This window comes from Podarcis liolepis (assembly GCF_965112155.1).
Source record: "Podarcis liolepis genome assembly, chromosome: 3".
Lineage (NCBI taxonomy): Eukaryota > Metazoa > Chordata > Lepidosauria > Squamata > Lacertidae > Podarcis > Podarcis liolepis.
The window spans coordinates 2573505-2592550 of record NC_139557.1 but is presented as its reverse complement, the minus strand read 5'-3'; positions in this window follow the sequence as shown (position 1 = coordinate 2592550).

The following is a 19046-nucleotide window of genomic DNA, read 5'->3' as shown; positions in this document are numbered from 1 at the left end:
CAGTTTTAAGTTTGACAGAATCACATGTATTGTGTTATATTCTTCCCTCCCCAGGGAAAAAAAACCCTCATTACTTTAAATAAGGGATGTCTTTGTTACATGGCTGTTTTCCCATCCTCATGTTTTGAGAGCTATGATAGGCAAATGATACAGCACTTTAGTTATCAAAACAGGTGTTATAGATTTAAGGGGGGAGACCCCCCTAAACCCTATAAATTAATAAATGCTAGGATTTTGATTATTTGGGATATAAAAGGAGAATGCAAGATGCAGAGGAAGTCCTGGGCTAGCTTCTGCAAAACAACCTGGCTGACCTAGGGCCACCAAAGAACAATAGAGGGTCATTTGCAATACAAGAGAACTCCCTTCCTCCCCATGAGGTGGCCAGAGGAGCTGTGCGTGTGTTGACCAGGAAAGGGAGCTTGGGAGCAAGGGTTGACTGCCTGAAGGCTGCCTGTGAGGCTGTGGGGGTACAAGTCCCTCTTGAAAGGACCATGCTGTAAGATCTGGACTCCCTCCATGCAGACTGAATGAATACACCTACTCATTATAGGTGAATAAACCACATTTCTTAAAGCCACAACAGTCTCCATGGTGTCTCCATTCTCCAAAGGACCACAGACTCTGTGTACCCCGTGGGCTCTTGCTGCCACTTGGCAGAGAGAGGGGAAGGCACCCAACTTTTGTAACAATAAGTATAAAATGTGGGAATAGTGTCCCACAATTTCTCTGCTTTACAAATTGCCAGTTAGACTTTTTTAAAAGGACTAAAAAGTATAAATATTTGTAGAACCTCAAATCTTAGAATAATAATCTGCATTCCTCAAAAAGGAATGAAGAACGATATTTGGAAACTTACAAATGTAACATTATATTGAACACTTAATGTTATAATTATTTAGTGTGTTAAACATTGTGGCTTGGAAACAAATTTTTGAAAGGGGCTTTCCTATCTTCCCCTTTTCTCTGCAGCCCTCCAGTCCCACCCCTAATTCAGCCCAAATTAAACATGTGCTTAGCTCACTCCTATGAAATAAACTGGAGTGCTTAATATCAATAAAGTATGTTTCTCGGTTAATATAATGTTATGAGTAGGGTAGGTATGAAAGGAATAAATGAATGAAAGAGTGATGAATGAATTGGTCCTTATTGCTTGTTAATCAATAAAGGGTTGTAATCTGAATTATGTCATTTTGTCTTTCTTGAAAATGCTCTGATAAAGGTAAAAAAGGACTTAACTGTTTTTCATGACATGCGCAAACCCTCCACGTGTCCCTATTTTCCAAGGACAGTCCAGATTTGATCCCGGAATTTCCCGCTTTTCCTTAGGATATCCCTATTTTCATCAAATTAATGTTGGGTATGGTAAGATGTCCCTATTTTCACTGGAGAAATGTTGGAGGGTATGGAGTTATGCCCCCCCCCAAAAAAAAACCCCAAGAAGATAAGTAACTATACAACCTTTAGAAGACAGTTTAGGGGAAGGTAGTTTAGGGAAGTTTTAAAAAAATGTTTAATGTTCTGTTATGTTTTTATATTATGTTTTTTATGTTTTTATATTATGTTTTTTATGTTTTATGTTATATTATGTTTTTTATGTTTTATATTATGTTTTTTATGTTATGTTTTTTATATATGTTGGAAGCCACCCAGAGTGGCTGGGGCAACCCAGTCAGATAGATGAGGTATAAATAATAAAGTTGTTGTTGTAGAATCGGACGTTTCTATTTTCATCTGAGTAATGTTGGAGGCTGTGTGTGTGTGTGAGAGAGAGAGAGAGAGAGAGAGAGAGAGAGAGAGAGAGAGAAAGAGAGAAACATGGGAATGTAATATTTTTAATGGTATTTGTATGTTACACAAGAGTAGAAGTGCTATATATTTTACAATACTGTATAATATCCCCATTAATAGTACAACACCATTATCTGAAAATACACTTTTAAAAGAAAATGCATTTTGCCTAGGACTCTTCTTTCTTGAAATGAAGTAAATCTATTCATTTCACTTAGGTAACTTCAAGTTATGGGATGAAAGAATAGAGTCAATAAGGCTTCTCCATTTCTAATTTGTTCATTAGTCTTATCAATGCAGGTATTGTACCAGACTACCTTCATTTCCTGAAAAGCCTTTCAGCCTTTTCCTGTGCACTCTTGACTTTTCAACAGTAACCACTATGCTGGTGCTTTAAATATAGCTGGAAAATGCCATAACGAAAACAAAAAGAAAACAGAATATATGAGATGAACACTAGAGAAAGACTAAAATGTTAATTAATATAGTTTTGAATGTATGTATCATTGAATGAACATGAAGTATTATGGGGTGTAACCAAGGAGGATCCCTGAATTATAATCAAGGAAAGGCATACTTATATTTTCAGGAAACCAGACCTAAAAATCACTTGGAATGGTCTTCCTATGAGTTAACAAATTAAAAACAAGGGGCATTTAGCAGTGTGTCTGCCTGGTGTTGCGTAATGCTACACTCAGGTAGTTTAACTTGATAGTACCTGCTCTCGGAACAAATGATTGATACCGTCTTCCAGCAGCACACATCCCCTGTTGCTGGATGCTATCAGTATGAATTTGTGAAAGTACTTTTCATCCTGCAGGTATGTAGTAGTGGAAGTCTGCTTCTGTGAGCTCATCAACATGGGTGGATCAGAATAAATAAATATGCGGTCCCATTCAAATCAGTCGCAGAATTACAATTGACTGCAATTATATTAGAACTTCAGTGAGTTTTGCTTTTCCTACAATTGCATTTCACCGTTGTCATTTTATGTATAATGTGGCAAACACAATGATTAAGATTGTAGGATGCAGTCACATATTAAGCTCAGTGTTAGTTCTAACATGTTTTAGGTTGCATATACACTATACATTTAAAGCGCACACACCCTAAGGATCCTGAAAACTCTAGTTTCTTAAGGTGCTGGGAACTGTAGCTCTGGAGAGGGTAAATTACAGTTCACAAATTTTTTTTGGGGGGGTGCATTAAAAGGTTGGTCTATGTGCAGTTTTAGGTGTATAACTCTTCATTATGAGAGCTGTATGAGAATCAATGTTACTTTACAGAATTCACATTATAGTTCCCACAGTAAAATAGTGTTTATCTGCCAAAAGATATGTAAAAACACATCTGTACCATCAAATATCAAAATACTAGCTTATAAGTTGAGCAAACTAGGCAAAAGTATACCAAAGTTTGTAGTTCCATAAATGCCACAGATATTTGTATATTTTAATATATTACTTTAAAATCAGTAAACACATTCTACTTCCCCATGCGGATGCATTATGTTTGGCTACAGTTCTATACGAACCCATTGTCTATATATACCTCAAGTTTTTCCAATACCATTTTTTCACCATTAGTGTGAAGTTCAGAATAATTATCCTGTAATGCACCTGATAGTATGCGGCTTTTCTGAAAATCATGTGTGTGCCTCTCTCAACCATCCCATCTTTAGATATTGGCATCACTTACATTGTATCTTATGGTACCATTAAAAACCAGTAGTGACATTTAAAGAAATGAAAAAAATATTGAAAAGTGATTAAAAAAAAAACATTTAAGTGATGACAAGTAAAGCCTTCCTTTCCTCTTTCCCCTCCCCACAACCTCTCCGCTTCCTGGCCACAGGAAGAGATCCAATGGAGGGGCTGGGAATCCTCCATTCAGGAGAGCACTAAAAACAGTTACAAGCAGTGATTTTTTTCTAGAAAAATACTCAAGGTACTCACCATGAAGTTGTTACAGTAAGTATCACACTTTTTAACAACAACAAAAAGAGATGCCAGTACTGCGAACGCTTGAGTACCCCCCAGGGGAAAAGCACCGGACCAGCACAGGGGGAAAAAGAAAGCACTGAGCAAATTGCAGGCATGGAAAGGTGAGTAGCAGAAAGTGGCAATTGATCCACCCACCCAAAAACACCAAAACAAATACGTAATCATAAACCCTCGTAGAGCAGTTTGAGCCCAATTTCCCCAAATTTAGTAGATTACTCTCATATTGGGCAACCAAAAAAATACAGTGGTACCTTGGGTTACATACGCTTTAGGTTACAGACGCTTCAGGTTACAGATCCGCTAACCCAAAAATAGTACCTCAGGTTAAGAACTTTGCTTCAGGATGAGAACCGAAATCATGCGGCGGCAGCAGCATGAGGCTCCATTAGCTAAAGGGGTACCTCAGGTTAAGAACAGTTTCAGGTTAAGAACGGACCTCCGGAACGAATTAAGTACTTAACCCGAGGTACCACTGTATCGAGACTGGTAGTGTTGAAGGATTAATGCTATGCAGACTATACAAATTAAATGGGATTGCAAACAGCTGCAAACACACAGTAAACTCTGCTGTATAGAAGTCCTAAGTGGCTAGCTAAAATTAAATGCCTGCCTCAATAAAGACGTCTTATCCTGGCTGTGAAAGCAAAACACAATGAAAGCTAGACAGATCTTCCAGGGCATGGAATTCCTAAAGCTGGTCACTAACCTTGCCCTTTCCCATGCTTCTACCAAATATGCCAGTCTTCAGATAAAGGTGGGACATACAGGTGACCTGACTTGGCAAGCACATAGCCAGTCCTTTAGGTATTCTGTTTCCAAGCCATTTAAGGCTGTAAAAGGCAAGACTGCTCCTTCCCCATATTACCAGAGCCAGGCCATGCAGCTGAAGCAGCCAAGGTACAAGAGGCACTCAAGGTGCAAGAGGCAGTACCCCGCTGGCCCCCAAAGCAGAAGTGGTAAGTGGTGGGGCGTGGCAGCAGCAGCAGCAGGGTAAGTAGTGGCACATTCCCAATTCACTTCAGGTGGCAAAATGGGCCAGGCTGCCCCTGCTCAGAACATTATATACACAGTGAAGATGCAAAATATAACCAAGCAATCAGAAACACCACAACAGACTCCCAGGAGCCCACTAACTGACATACTCCAGACCTCTGTACAGAGTCCCTAGCAGCGCAAACACACACAGCCTTCAAGCACCTTCTTTGCTGTTCACACAAACGTTGGGAGGCAAGGCTAGAAGCCATACTTTCCCCTTAAGACAGAGCAACTCCAACCACACAGCACTAGACAGGCAAAATACACCTGAGAGGACTTTTGTAATCCCCCAGCACCTCGGCCTATGGACCCGGTTGTATAGACCAGGAGAGGGCTATCGGTAGAGCCACAGCCACATAAAATAGAGCAGGTGTAGTGCACATGGGGGTACCGGTTCAAACCATGGATGCAGTCCTCTCCTCACCCCCATAAAAGGTTGAGGGCACCCCACATAGACCTGAAACTTTGTGGTGCCACAGCCAGAGAAGATGAAGCAATAATAATAATAATAATAATAATAATAATAATAATAATAATAATAATAATAAATTTTATTTATATCCCGCCCTCCCCAGCCGAAGCCGGGCTCAGGGCGGCTAACAACAATAAAACAGTATAAAAGTATAACATAAACAACACTCTAAAATCATTCATTGTAAAATTAATTAATTCAGGCCACTGGCAACCATTGGGCCAGAGCTCCGCGAAGATTGCCGGGGGAGGGAGTCAGGCTGTGCCCTGGCCAAAGGCTTGGTGGAACAACTCTGTCTTGCAGGCCCTGCGGAAAGATGTCAAGTCCCGCAGGGCCCTGGTCTCTTGGGACAGAGCGTTCCACCAGATCGGAGCCACTAATAGCACTAATCAAGTAAATGCCTTGCTCTTAGATGCCTTTCACAGCAGTCACGGAAGAAACAATGAAGGGGGGTGGTTCACTTTTCAACACTGTCAACTTTTCTTGCTTTCTTTTTGCACAAATATCCTTCCTTTGATTCCTCCAAATAATAAGACCAGAGCCATGACGTCAAGTGACACAACTTCGCAGGAAAGAATCCAGAATGCACTCTTGCAGCTGATCAGCACCAATTGCAAATCCTGCTTTTGTTGGGGCTCAGCTCCACTTGTGTATTCACAATCAAAAACTCCCAAGTGCAGCCGAGCCCAATGGTGTTTGTAGTCAACATTGATCAGCTGATCAGAGCTGTCTGCAAGCTCTACTGGGATTGGTTGCCCTGATTGGTTCTATTTTTCTAGAAAGATGCACTGTTGGGAAATGATGTAAGCAACACCCAGTGGGGCTGGCTCCATTCAGGGTGCTGAAAACAAGCCCTCTTTGCCAAGGCACAATTGGGAGCACAATTGTTCCCTGATAGTTCCTCTTAGCTGCACTTCACCTGGCATTATACTTACTTACTTACTTTGCCAAACCTTTATTAGGCATTACAAATAGGTCATCATAAAACATCCATATATAAAATTTTAAAATATATACAAAAACAGCCATGTAAAATATGTAATAATGAGGATTTCCATTAGCATTTCTTCCTGCTAAATAGTGCTATTCACAACTCTAAGAGATACTGTTGACAAAAACTCAGCCACCTGGCATTTTATATAACGTGGGGAAATGGCCTTGAAGAAGAAGAAGAAGAGTTTGGATTTGATATCCCGCCTTTCACTCCCCTTCAGGAGTCTCAAAGCGGCTAACAATCTCCTTTCCCTTCCTCCCCCACAACAAACACTCTGTGAGGTGAGTGGGGCTGAGAGACTTCAAAGAAGTGTGACTGGCCCAAGGTCACCCAGCAGCTGCATGCGGAGGAGCGGAGACGCGAACCCGGTTCCCCAGATTACGAGACTACCGCTGTTAACCACTACACCACACTGGCTCTCTCTTGGGCCAAATTAGGACCTCTTCGTCCTTTTCATCCCTATTTTATTTTAATGCTTTCTTAGTTTTGTTGCCAAGAGGCAAACATACTTAAACTTGATAAGGAAAATTAGTTAATATGTTTACATTTTCCAGACTCATTTTTCTTGTTTAACAAGAAAATGACTGGTATATCTAAGTATTATATGGCAATTGTTTTGTACTTCCCTGTAATTTGAGTGTCAAGGTTTAACCTACCCAAAAGAAATTAAGTGCAAAGAGAAATTCTATCTACTTCATATGTTGCATAGTCAGGTTTCCATGTGTCATGAACTCACTTTTTACTTGTTGCCATGCATCTGTTTGGAGAGACAATGGAAGAGTGTGCCATCAGGGGTAAAGTCAAACTGTTGGAGAGTTACAGCATTGCTGTGGCTGTAGAGACTGATACGGGAGAGACATGTTTTGTTGCAGCTGAGTAGATGAAGGCATCTAGCATCACTGTAAAAGATGCACCATGACGTTTATTCTCTCTGGGATCCTCCCAGTGGTCATGTTGCTCTCACTAAGACACCATTTACGGGCTATATTTGCACTGTGGTTTCTACTGGAAAACTATGCCCACACATTGGGCATGCAAACCTAGGCTCACACCTTGTATTGTTGGTTCAGTACTGACACAGGAAGTATCCCTGACATGTAGATTACCATCAAGTCATGTGGATAGTTTGGTTGTCAGTTATTTCCTGTTCCAGTACTGCCACCATTGATGATGGCATTTGTAGTAAATATCACATCACCTGGTGTGACTGTCTTTTCTCTGTGATACTGGTGTAACATGGGAGCCTCCTGGCCATCAATCTGTTGTGTTTGTTTGTTTGTTTGTTTGTTTGTTTTTTCTGGCAGTCATATTACAGGGACAATTTATCAGGTCAAAGAGCAAATTCTAGACTTGGTCCCATGATCTTCTCAGCCTGGGTCTCACATAATTTGAAATTAGCATGCAAAACATTCCAAGATATTTTATTGCCTGAGACTAAGCAGTGAATGGTGCCCATCACATGTCCAGGTATTTACATTTTGGTACCTCAGACAGAAAATCCCACTTACAATAAATATCTTTGCTGTCCTATCATTGCACACAAAATCAGTGGCCTGAGGTAAGTCGGAGGTAACTCTGTTAGGGTAATTCTAAGTCATGATAGTCAACTATCTTCCAGCTATATCAGCCTGTAGCAAGAAGCTCCTGTGCATGTACAGGATTCATCTCAGATTGGCTTTTGGCATGTATTGCATCCACTCAACAGTGATGCAGGGGCTGAATCCTGCATGCCCCTGCAGTGTGTACATAACTGCCTCACCATGCTCTGATGATGCAAAATACAAAATGGCTGAAAACTGTGGCTAGAAGTGTTGCGACTCACCGACACCACTCCCTAATGTGCATTAATTTAGAGAGCCACTTGCAACTGTCAGCATATGCTAGGAGAAAAAATGGCTGTGGAATGAATGGCTTCAGTGTGCAATGAATTTATCAGGACCTATGCTGTAGTCAAATGGCAAGAATCCAATTTGTGAATCTGTAGTTATGGATGACTACAGCACATAGGGAAAAAGCAGGGAAGATACAGGCAACATGGACTGTCACCTTTCATTACAGTCTTTTGAAAGCTGACAGCAAGTGCAGAATTTCTGCACTAATTACAGGACATTGGTCACTTCAGCACATTTTATTTCATAATTTATTTAATAAAATGCATACACTCCTTGACTGTAAAACCACCTTTAAACATCACACTAGAAGTTGAGAATTGGGGTGGGTATTAAACAGCCATGGCTTTGAGACTAGCAAATGCAGTATGTGCCATTTTACCCACCCATGTAGTTTATAACACAACATTCCTTCTCACAAAAGATTATCTGCCTGATCCAGTCCAGGAAACTCACACACTCTATCCTCATCTAATGCAAATTCTCCTTGTAGCTCCTATGTCATTTATTATTGACATTAGCATAGTGTTTTTATTGCCTAGCAACAGCAGATGGTTTACACAACTCCAGCTTGCTATATATTTATAGATATGTAATGATGATACATACCATAACTGCTGCAGGTAGCTGTGCTAAATTAAGAGTTTCAATTTGCCTTGTTTCAATCTTATGCTGGGTAACCTTATTTATTGTCAGTGTTTGACTCACAATATGATCACTGGTTATCACCAACAAACTATATTACAGAGGAAGGGCCATCCATCTGAAGAACTTGGTATCTTGCTAGAATCCTGAGAATCTGAACAGGTAGTTTAAAAACACTTTCAATACAATTTCGTTAAGAAACAGGCTGATGATATGAGTGGAATTCAGTTGATGCCTTGTACATATGGAGACCTCCACTTAACTGCAGAGGAGGTAGGGGTCCCCCAACTCCCTGGAGTTCATTTGGGAGTGGGCAACTGGGGATTTCATGTGGAATCAGCAACCTTCCCCTTCCCTCTTTACTGCTTCTGCTCTCAAATACCTTTGTCACATGACACCCTCAACCCCTTTTGTTAGAAGACACTTCTGCTGGATGGAAACCCCTTCAGTCAGTGCAAGGGCACAGACTGGATTCTACCCTAGGAACCCATAATGCTAAATAGGATGGTAACCACACAACCAATCACCTGATTTTCCACTGGCTGCTGCTGTGAGCTTGTGATCTCCATGGCGTGGGGTGGCGGGTTTTGAGAAAAAGCCTTGCCTGTGAATGTTGGGTGGGTGCCTGCCGGCTGTAGAGCCAAGAGGCCGAAGTACAGCAATCATACTTTATAGCAGTTGCAACAGGCAGTTCTTCTGTCTAATCTAGGTGCTTGGTAAGGGTTGCTGGGAGTGACTGAGAAAGAGTGCCACCACCTCAGTGTGGTTCTATTCCACATAACCTAGCTTCCCTTCCCCCTCCTTTGGTGGTCCCCTAATTGTCCACATATGAAGAGTTAATGGTTGGGAATAAAATATAATCACTCAAACAGTCTTTATCCATCTAGCAGCCTTGATTATTGTTTGTTCGGCTCCACGTGCACTAGCTCTGATACAATGATGTTGACAAATGGGGTCAGCATTATTTGGCCACCAAGGACAGTAGGTGGCATGGTGTGCTTGGCATTCACCAGCAAAGCTGGCTGTGATCCATGGGTGTGGCCAGAATTTATTTTAGGGGGTGACAGGCTTTATTTGTGGGGGCAGAACTGAGTTACCTATGACACAACTGGTCAGTTAGCTAAGCATTTTTATTTATTTACTTGATTTAGGGGACCATTTTTTTGGCCAGTAGTACCCTCATTTTTCCTCTGTGCAGCAGACACTGCCAAAAACTGATGAATCAATGTCTTTGCTAAACCAGTACAGTTTCCCTTGTGTACCAAAGGGTACACAATTGGAATTGGAATTGGGTACACAATCTAGTAATTGGAATTCCACTTTGACTTGGATGGGAAGGTCTGCCACCTCTTCTGTTGGCATAACAAGACAGCACCAAAGGGGGCAATAATGATCCCTGTGGCGTGTGTGCTGGATTCTTCCCAAACTCATGCCCTTTCCTATGACACCTTTATTCTGTCCACTCTTGCTCCATACAGAATTCAGTGGTATACAAGGATTGTGTCAGTGCTAAACTCTGTTCACACAAAGATAACTGGTTGAAATTATTATAATCCTTTATTTGTTACATTTATAACCTACTTTTCCTCCAAGGAGCTTTGGGTGGTGTTTCTGGTTCTCTGGCCCATCATATAATCCTACAACAGCCCGGTGACGAATGTTAGGCTGAGAGACTGAGACTGGTCCAAGTCACCCAGTGAGCGTCATGACCGAGTGGGGATTTGAACCCTGGTCGCCCAGGTCCTAGTATAGAACTCTAACTCACACTTTCTCACTCTAGTGGTGAGTGAAACTTTCTGGGTTAGTTTGGAATTGGCTTCAGCTAACGAAAATGTTACTCTATAAAGTCAGAAAATAGACTGGTTATTTGCGAGCCCAGTTCCGTGCCCCTTTTAGACCTTGTTGTGGTTTCAATGAAGATTATTGGCTCCAAATACCTTTCCCAGCTCCCCATGAAATCCCTCCAACCTCTGTTGTCTTTCAGTGTAAAGGCAGGATATAAAGGTAACAGGTGGGATTGATCTTTTAGGGATATCCAAATGTCACCACTTTAACATGAAATATAATGTCACATATTTAAAGGTAAGGTACCCCTGACGTACCTAATGACGCCAGAAGCGGCTTAGTCATGCTGGCCACATGACCCGGAAGCTGTACGCCGGCTCCCTCAGCCAATAAAGCGAGATGAGCGCCGCAACCCCAGAGTCGGTCACGACTGGACCTAATGGTCAGGGGTCCCTTTACCTTTACCCCTGACGTTAGCTCTAGTCGTGGACGACTCTGGGGTTGTGCGCTCATCTCGTTCTATAGGCCAAGGGAGCCAGTGTTTGTCCGCAGACAGCTTCCAGGTCATGTGGCCAGCATGACTAAGTTGCTTCTGGTGAATCGGAGCAGTGCACGGAAACGCCGTTTACCTTCCCGCTGGAGCAGTACCTATTAATCTACTTGCACTTTGATGTGCTTTCGACCTGCTAGGTTGGCAGGAGCTGCGACCAAACAAAGGGAGCTCATCCCATCATGGGGATTTGAACTGCCGACCTTCCGATTGGCAAGCCATAGGCTCTGTGGTTTAGATCACAGTGCCACCCACGTCCTAATGTCACATATTTACTGTATGTTAACAGGGAAATACTGCTGAGTTGCTTATAAAAATCCATATTGACTTTCCCCAGAAATGTCTGTAAACATGAATACAGGTCTGTACACACAAATATTAATCAAATCAGCCTCTGAAAGTTTTACCACACACTTGAAGCAAAACAGCACACTGTTCATAAAGTGTTTGCTAAGTCTACTGTGCAAACAAGCAGAAGACTATTTCTAATTCTTCCTGTGTCTCCAGGCCACAAATAATCTATGCTGGCCTTTTAAATGCATAAACAGAATTGATTTCTATTTTTTAATGTGCTTTCCTGGACACAACCATTGTGAAGTGCTGGTACTGGAAGTAACATAGCGGGAAGAAATCTTTTGAGTGTGGTGCTTTCAAATAATTGCCTATGCTGAGTTGTAAAATTAGACCTGGAAGTGCTACCTAACACATTATAGCACCAACAGGACTCATCCTTTGGATTTACAAAGGCTCTTATTTACACATACATAAATTTGAGAATCTGCCCTATTCTCTAGGCCAGATCCATTGGCTAGGTTTCACTGAGTAACTGAGCACAAGTTATAATGACTTTTTCATCTCTCTCAGATGACTGAAATAATACATTAGAGGCCTACAGCTGAGTGGAGCCTGCAGGCTGTTTGCCCCTTCACACACCAACCCACCCACACCCTGGCACCCCTATGTCATATATAAGCCAGGTCCTAGTTTCTGTCTTTTTATAAATTATCATTATTATTATTCAACTTGCCAAATAATCAGTTGCAATTAAATGCCAGCAACTCCTTTTCTAAATAAACTTCTGACTCACTTTATTTTTGTTTCAGTTGCCTCAACTAAAAACACTGAGGCCAGTAGAAAAAGAGAGTGCTACTCCTTGGTCTATGCCTACTGTACACTCTGGTTTTGTTGTACAAATATCTCCCTGAGGAAGAAAAAATATTTTGTTCTGCAAATACTGACTTCATTGACTGCTAGTCCATGAATGAGTTCATTTCCAATGAGTTCATTTCCAAGAAATGGCTCCACCTTCCCTGCTAGTACTGCCAAGTACTTTAGTGCCACGTTCTTCGTGTTTCTTACTCTCCCTATCCTCAAGCTGAATTATTTGCACTTATTCAGAGATTTGTCCATTTGTTATCCCACAAAAGAATTTACTTACATAAATTTATGTGTGCTGAATAGAAAAGTGACTTCATAAAAAATGGCTCTTCATCTATGGCATTTATGTTCTCCACAGTCACTCACCCATGTACAGTGGTACCTCAGGTTAAGTACTTAATTCGTTCTGGAGGTCCGTTCTTAACCTGAAACTGTTCTTAACCTGAAGCACCACTTTAGCTAATGGGGCCTCCTGCTGCCGCCGCACCGCGATTTTTGTTCTCATCCTGAAGCAAAGTTCTTAACCTGAAGCACTATTTCTGGGTTAGCGGAGTCTGAAGTGTATGTAACCTGAGGTACCACTGTCATTTGCTGCAGAAACAACACCATTTCAACACCTCACACCAGGGGTGGGGAAATACAGCCTTTCAGTTTTTCAGTTGCATCCCAGACCATGCCCCCTCTCCCCAGGGGATAGCCTGTTACCAAACTCACTGTCCTTGAGTGTCCTGTTGCAAACCCAGCTGCTGTGGTCACCTGTGCAACCTTAAAAGCACAGCTGTCATCTTCATGGCTCTTGATGCTCTCTGTGGCTTCCTCTTCCTGCTATGAGTTCACATCCAACGCACATCTAGTATCAAAAGTGCTTGGCAATCATCATCACCAGCCCCACCAAGCGCCAGAAGTGCCCAGGGGTCATTGGAAGAACCCAGCCACTGTCAGATTTGAATGTTCTTCCTACGTCATCCTTCTGAAACTGTTTGAACTGGAAGAAAAATCGCAGAATGGTGAGGATGCTATTCCGTAAATCAAACCCATGGATACAAGAGGCAATCTTGTTGCCAGGGTCTCTACACCTAGTCATTATCTTAGAGTTCCAGGATTATTGTATCTTAACAGAACCAGACTGTACATGTTTACTTTGAAACAGTGCTGAATAATGGAACCCACATCCTCATGACTCCCAATTTTTGCTAATGGTGAATCCACATTTTTTTAAATAAAATGTCAGAGATTTTCTTACCTATCCTTCCCCCTAGAAGAAAATGAAAGTTTGCATTCCCTGCCCCCATAATATTCTCTGCTATTTTTTGTGGGGGGTGACTATTATGCCACAGAACACTCGGTCTCATACATCGTGGAGGACGCAGAATGGTGGCCAGTGAAACAAAAAATGAAAACTTGTAGGGAAAAGAGAGCTGTGCCATTGCACTGAGCCCCATGCAAAACAAAGTTGCCAGTTTAACAAGAGTGCCTTCCAGATTTAGTCTGCTGCTACTGCTGAATATTTCAGGTTTGTTAACATACAAAAACCATGTTCAGCTGTGCTCAGAGACTCTGAAAGTCACGCTGCTTATTTCGATCCCTTTAATCCGATTTGGGGTTCTAATTAACTGTGCTAATGACTCCCTTGGGAATATAAAACTAGAGGAAATTCCTTTCAGTTGCTCTCTTGCCACTAGTGTGTATTTGCTTTTTGAAGGAGGTGACTATGAACCAGGAACTGATATGCAGTTTAGAATTGCATTTTACTTCCTGGAACCTGTTCTCATTTTGCAAATTCATGGCTTTAAAAGGAGAATTCTGATCTAATCTGATCAGAGGCTGCTGTAGAGTAGCTTTAAGTAGCTTTAAGTGTGTGATAGAGAGAAAGTGCAGTTCTAGTTAAAGAGAGCACAAACGGGTATATTTTGCTGCCCCTTTCTTTGGAAAATGCCTAGTTTCACAAGGGAAAATGATACAAATGATACCTGAAGCCTCCTACTCTACTTTTGCCAATGATTGTCTTGGAGGAAACGTTTTACTGTTTCTATGTACTATAGTACTATTGAAAACTGCCATAAAAGGCCCCGGGGAGGGGAGTTTTTAAGTATCAGAGGAATGCTGCTGTGCTGATTGACAATAGATGAATAAATGCTTAAACTGCCATGAGTATTTTTAGCATCCTCATTTTTTCTGCCTACTTTTGGTTCTCCCCCACCTCCACATTCCTAAAAACTTTGCATAAAAATGTATGTACGGTTAAGTATACAAATCTGACAGTCTGAATCTCCCCCCACCCAGGCCTTTTTGGCTGCCTTCTGTTACATAGAAAATGTTGATGTTTTCTTTTCTATGTTCAACAATCTGTAATCATCTTCAGTAACTTTTCTTGACTGCCTTAAGAACTGATTCTCCACCCGCTTCATATTCTAGTCCACTTTGCATGGACTAGCTCATAAACAAACAAACAAACAAACAAACAAACCCCACCCATCTGGCTAGGTTTCCCCAGCCAGTCTGGATGGCTTCCAACATCCCTAAACTGTTATATAGTTAGATAGTGGTGTTAGATAGAAACATGAGAGATCCCAATCAATTTCTACTTCAAACAACAGACAGTATGTATAAAGAAATAAAGGCTCATCTAGGAATGCTATTCCTGTTTATAGCTGTGGATACTTTTAGGTCAATTATTGGTGTAAAAATTGTGTTTCACTTAACTCAGCTGTCAAAGAGAAGGATTATAAAACAGAGCACAGAACCTTTATACACACATACACCCCCCACACATATATACATACACACACAATACTTTTCCATCTCACAACTTGCACATTCAGATATGAAACCTTGAATAGCATTTGGCTTTCCTTTAATTATTAATCACCACGCTTTATGGTAAGGGTAATGGATTCTGGATCATTCAAGCAACCTGGATGTAAATGGTTAGCTGCTTGCTTCTGAGTGTTCCTTGACACTATTTTTAGTTTGCAAGAATGATGTTCTCAGAGATTCCTCAGAGAATAGCTCAGGAATATAAAATAAAATTTATGTACTGAGATGAAAGCCAATGCTTGTACTTTATATGAAGCTGTTAAATGTCAGAGAATTAAAGAACCTTTAAAAATACAAATAGTACAACGCCACTGGCAACTTAACAGCACTAGGTTTAGTTCTGTAGTTTGTAACTTTCTTACTTTTCACGGCCTCCTGCTTGTCTGTCTCTCTCTCTCTCTGTGTGCACCTATTCACACACCTATGCACCTCCTTAACACACTAAATTATACAAATCTTTCCTTGTCTTGAAACCATGTTAGGGTCCAATATGACCTTTGTAAACAATGCCTTAAAAGCTTTCTTTGTTTAGTTACGACTGATTCACATGACCTTTTCAAATACATTTATGCTAACCTATGCTGACTCTTCAGTAGATTTGCACATATCAGTATAGTCGTGTATAATATTCACAGCATGTCCAGAGAGCAAGTCAACTGATTGGGGTGTGTGTGTGTTGAAAAGTGAATTCCCGCAGCATGTATTGAATCCCAAAGTGACTATGTATTGAATAAGATGTGTGCAAATCTACTGGGGAAAAGCGAATGTGTCTTCTGAACAGAAGGTGATAAATTATAAGGGGATGTAGCCACATGGATACATTGAAAGCAACGACCTGTTTTATTTATCTTTTACCGTGTATTCATATAAGGATCTGTGTAGATTTAATTACAGAATTGGTGCTGGAATAAGGAAGAAAACATGAACAAGGTGTCAGACAAGTTTAGAGTGTAGAAATTTGTAGCTTTTAAATTTATGGTTTTTTGGCGGACTTCCCCTCCATGCAATAAATCTGCTATGGAAGGACTAACTGTGCCTAGAGAAGAAGGCAGGAGATGCCTCACTCACATGCTTTCTGGATCTAATATTAAGGCAGGCTAGAATTTGTACTTGTCTACATTTTAACATGTATTTTTCACAAAACTTTATTTGTTATTCTCTTAATAAATATACTATATGCCACTTGAGATTGCTGCAGCAAGGCAAAACAGATGCACACATAATGAATCTAGCTCTCTGGGAAATATAATTGCTAAGTAAACAGTGTAATGTTCTACTCCTCCCTTTAAAGCCTCCCTCAATGGAACTTCTTCTCTCATCAGGCAAGATCCCAAAATGATGTGATCAAGTAGACTGGCCAAAAGAACAGGGATCAACAATTTGTCATATGTCCATTCTCTGAATAGTTGTAAGGTTTTATAAGGGAGGAAATTAGAGGGCGTATTCACACAGTCCTAAATTACAGAATCAATACAGTGCACATGGGAATGGCTGCTTCAGGCTACAACAGGTCACACGTATGTGGAAAATATGGGTTTACAAACATGCTGCATCACTGTGACTTAATGAAACAGGCTTGGGGTTAATAGAAACATCTGCTACAACCCACTTTACTACAGTTTAGTGCAGGGATGAGGGAACCTGCAGCCCTCCAGGTATAATTGGATTACAACTCCCATAATTCCTGATTACTGACCATGCTAATTGGGATGTGTGGGAAGGCCACAACTTCCCCCATCCCTGATACAGTGTCAAATAAGGAATCATAACCAGGTAGGCACATATGTTTTGCTGAAGCTTTGTAGATTAAATAATGCTGCCAGAATTTTCCAATGAGGGTTAAGAAGACACAGGAATCACAGAAAGTTGAAGACAACCGAGCATTGATTGAAGAAGGAAATTTCTGGAGTGGAAAATTGGCCAGTTTGTCTCTAAAAGCCTGTCCAGAGCTTCACACCCTTTAGTGCCCTTTGGCATCACTCAAAGGTGACACACAAGACCACTAATCCCCCTGAACCTCAGCTACTGATGCTGGGCTTCAATATCGACCTTGACAAATTAGAGAACTGGGCAAAAACAAACAAGATGAATTTTAACAGGGAGAAATGTAAAGTATTGCACTTGGGCAAAAAAAATGAGAGGCACAAATACAAGATGGGTGACACCTGGCTTGAGAGCAGTACATGTGAAAAGGATCTAGGAGTCTTGGTTGACCACAAACTTGACATGAGCCAACAGTGTGACGCGGCAGCTAAAAAGGCCAATGCAATTCTGGGCTGCATCAATAGGAGTATAGCATCTAGATCAAGGGAAGTAATAGTGCCACTGTATTCTGCTCTGGTCAGACCTCACCTGGAGTACTGTGTCCAGTTCTGGGCACCACAATTCAAGAAGGACACTGACAAACTAGAACGTGTCCAGAGGAGGGCAACCAAAATGGTCAAAGGCCTGGAAACGATGCCTTATGAGGAACGGCTAAGGGAGCTGGGCATGTTTAGCCTGGAGAAGAGGAGGTTAAGGGGTGATATGATAGCCATGTTCAAATATATAAAAGGATGTCATATAGAGGAGGGAGAAAGGTTGTTTTCTGCTGCTCCAGAGAAGCGGACACGGAGCAATGGATCCAAACTACAAGAAAGAAGATTCCACCTAAACATTAGGAAGAACTTCCTGACAGTAAGAGCTGTTTGACAGTGGAATTTGCTGCCCAGGAGTGTGGTGGAGTCTCCTCCTTTGGAGGTCTTTAAGCAGAGGCTTGACAACCATATGTCAGGAGTGCTCTGATGGTGTTTCCTGCTTGGCAGGGGGTTGGACTCGATGGCCCTTGTGGTCTCTTCCAACTCTATGATTCTATGATTCTATGATCAATTAGGTGTGACTTACAACTTTATAGCCCTAATAGGTTTTTCTCATACATGGCAGAGCTCTACATCCAAGGGGAGCCTACATGCATGGAAGAGACTCTTCTACAGATGTAACCAGTGTTTTTTTCTTTTAAAAAATGTTTAGGGGTACTCTCATTTTGACTCAAGAAAATCATCATTTTATAGTTCAAATCAGGAAAAATAAATACAGTAAATGGGCAAAAGTACAAAGATGTATGCATCCCCCTGCTTCCGCCAAGGAAAAAAGCAGAGGATGTAATCACAACACATGGAGAACAGGGGCACAATGGTGGGGATGAGGCTAGTGAGGGTGGCTGTTTTCCTGCTTGGTGCAATTATTATTGTTATGAGAGCTACATGTCGGGGAAGGGCTGTTGTCCTGGGAAGAGAGTTACCTGGCCAAGGCTTAGATTTTAGGCTCTTCTGCCCAGTTTCTGCAGGGCTGGGGGATCTGGTTTAGCTATCTGCCCTTGGAGATGGACTGAATGACATTCCTGAATAGAATTTACCAATTCATTTATTCATAAGAAAGTTGTAACCTGCTCTACAATAGGAAAGAACCATCTCAGGGTAGCATTTAAATCACTACAATCTAGACAATAAATAACAGCAAAAATAAAGCAGGGGAAAAACAGTAGAGGCAGAAAAACAACACCACACACAGAGAGAGAGAGAGAGAGAGAGAGAGAGAGAGAAAGAAAGAAAGAGAGAGCGGTTTTTTAAAAAAGACTCTGGTTTCTCTTCAGATTGTATAAATCTTTCGCCTTTTACACAAGCACTTTAAGGTAAGCACCACTTGTCTGAATTGTGCTAGGAAACATACCAGTAAAACAGATTCAGGACTGGTAGATGTTCTCTAAAGTTGGTTTCATTTAGCTGAAGTCTAAACTCCTGAGGCATCTTCAAAAGCAGGCCCATACGTATTATTGTGGTCAGGCATTCTCTGTTCAGGAAGGATTGTAGCTGGTGCAATGGCCTTAGCTGATGGAATGTGCTACATGCCGCAAAGGCCTCATGGACCA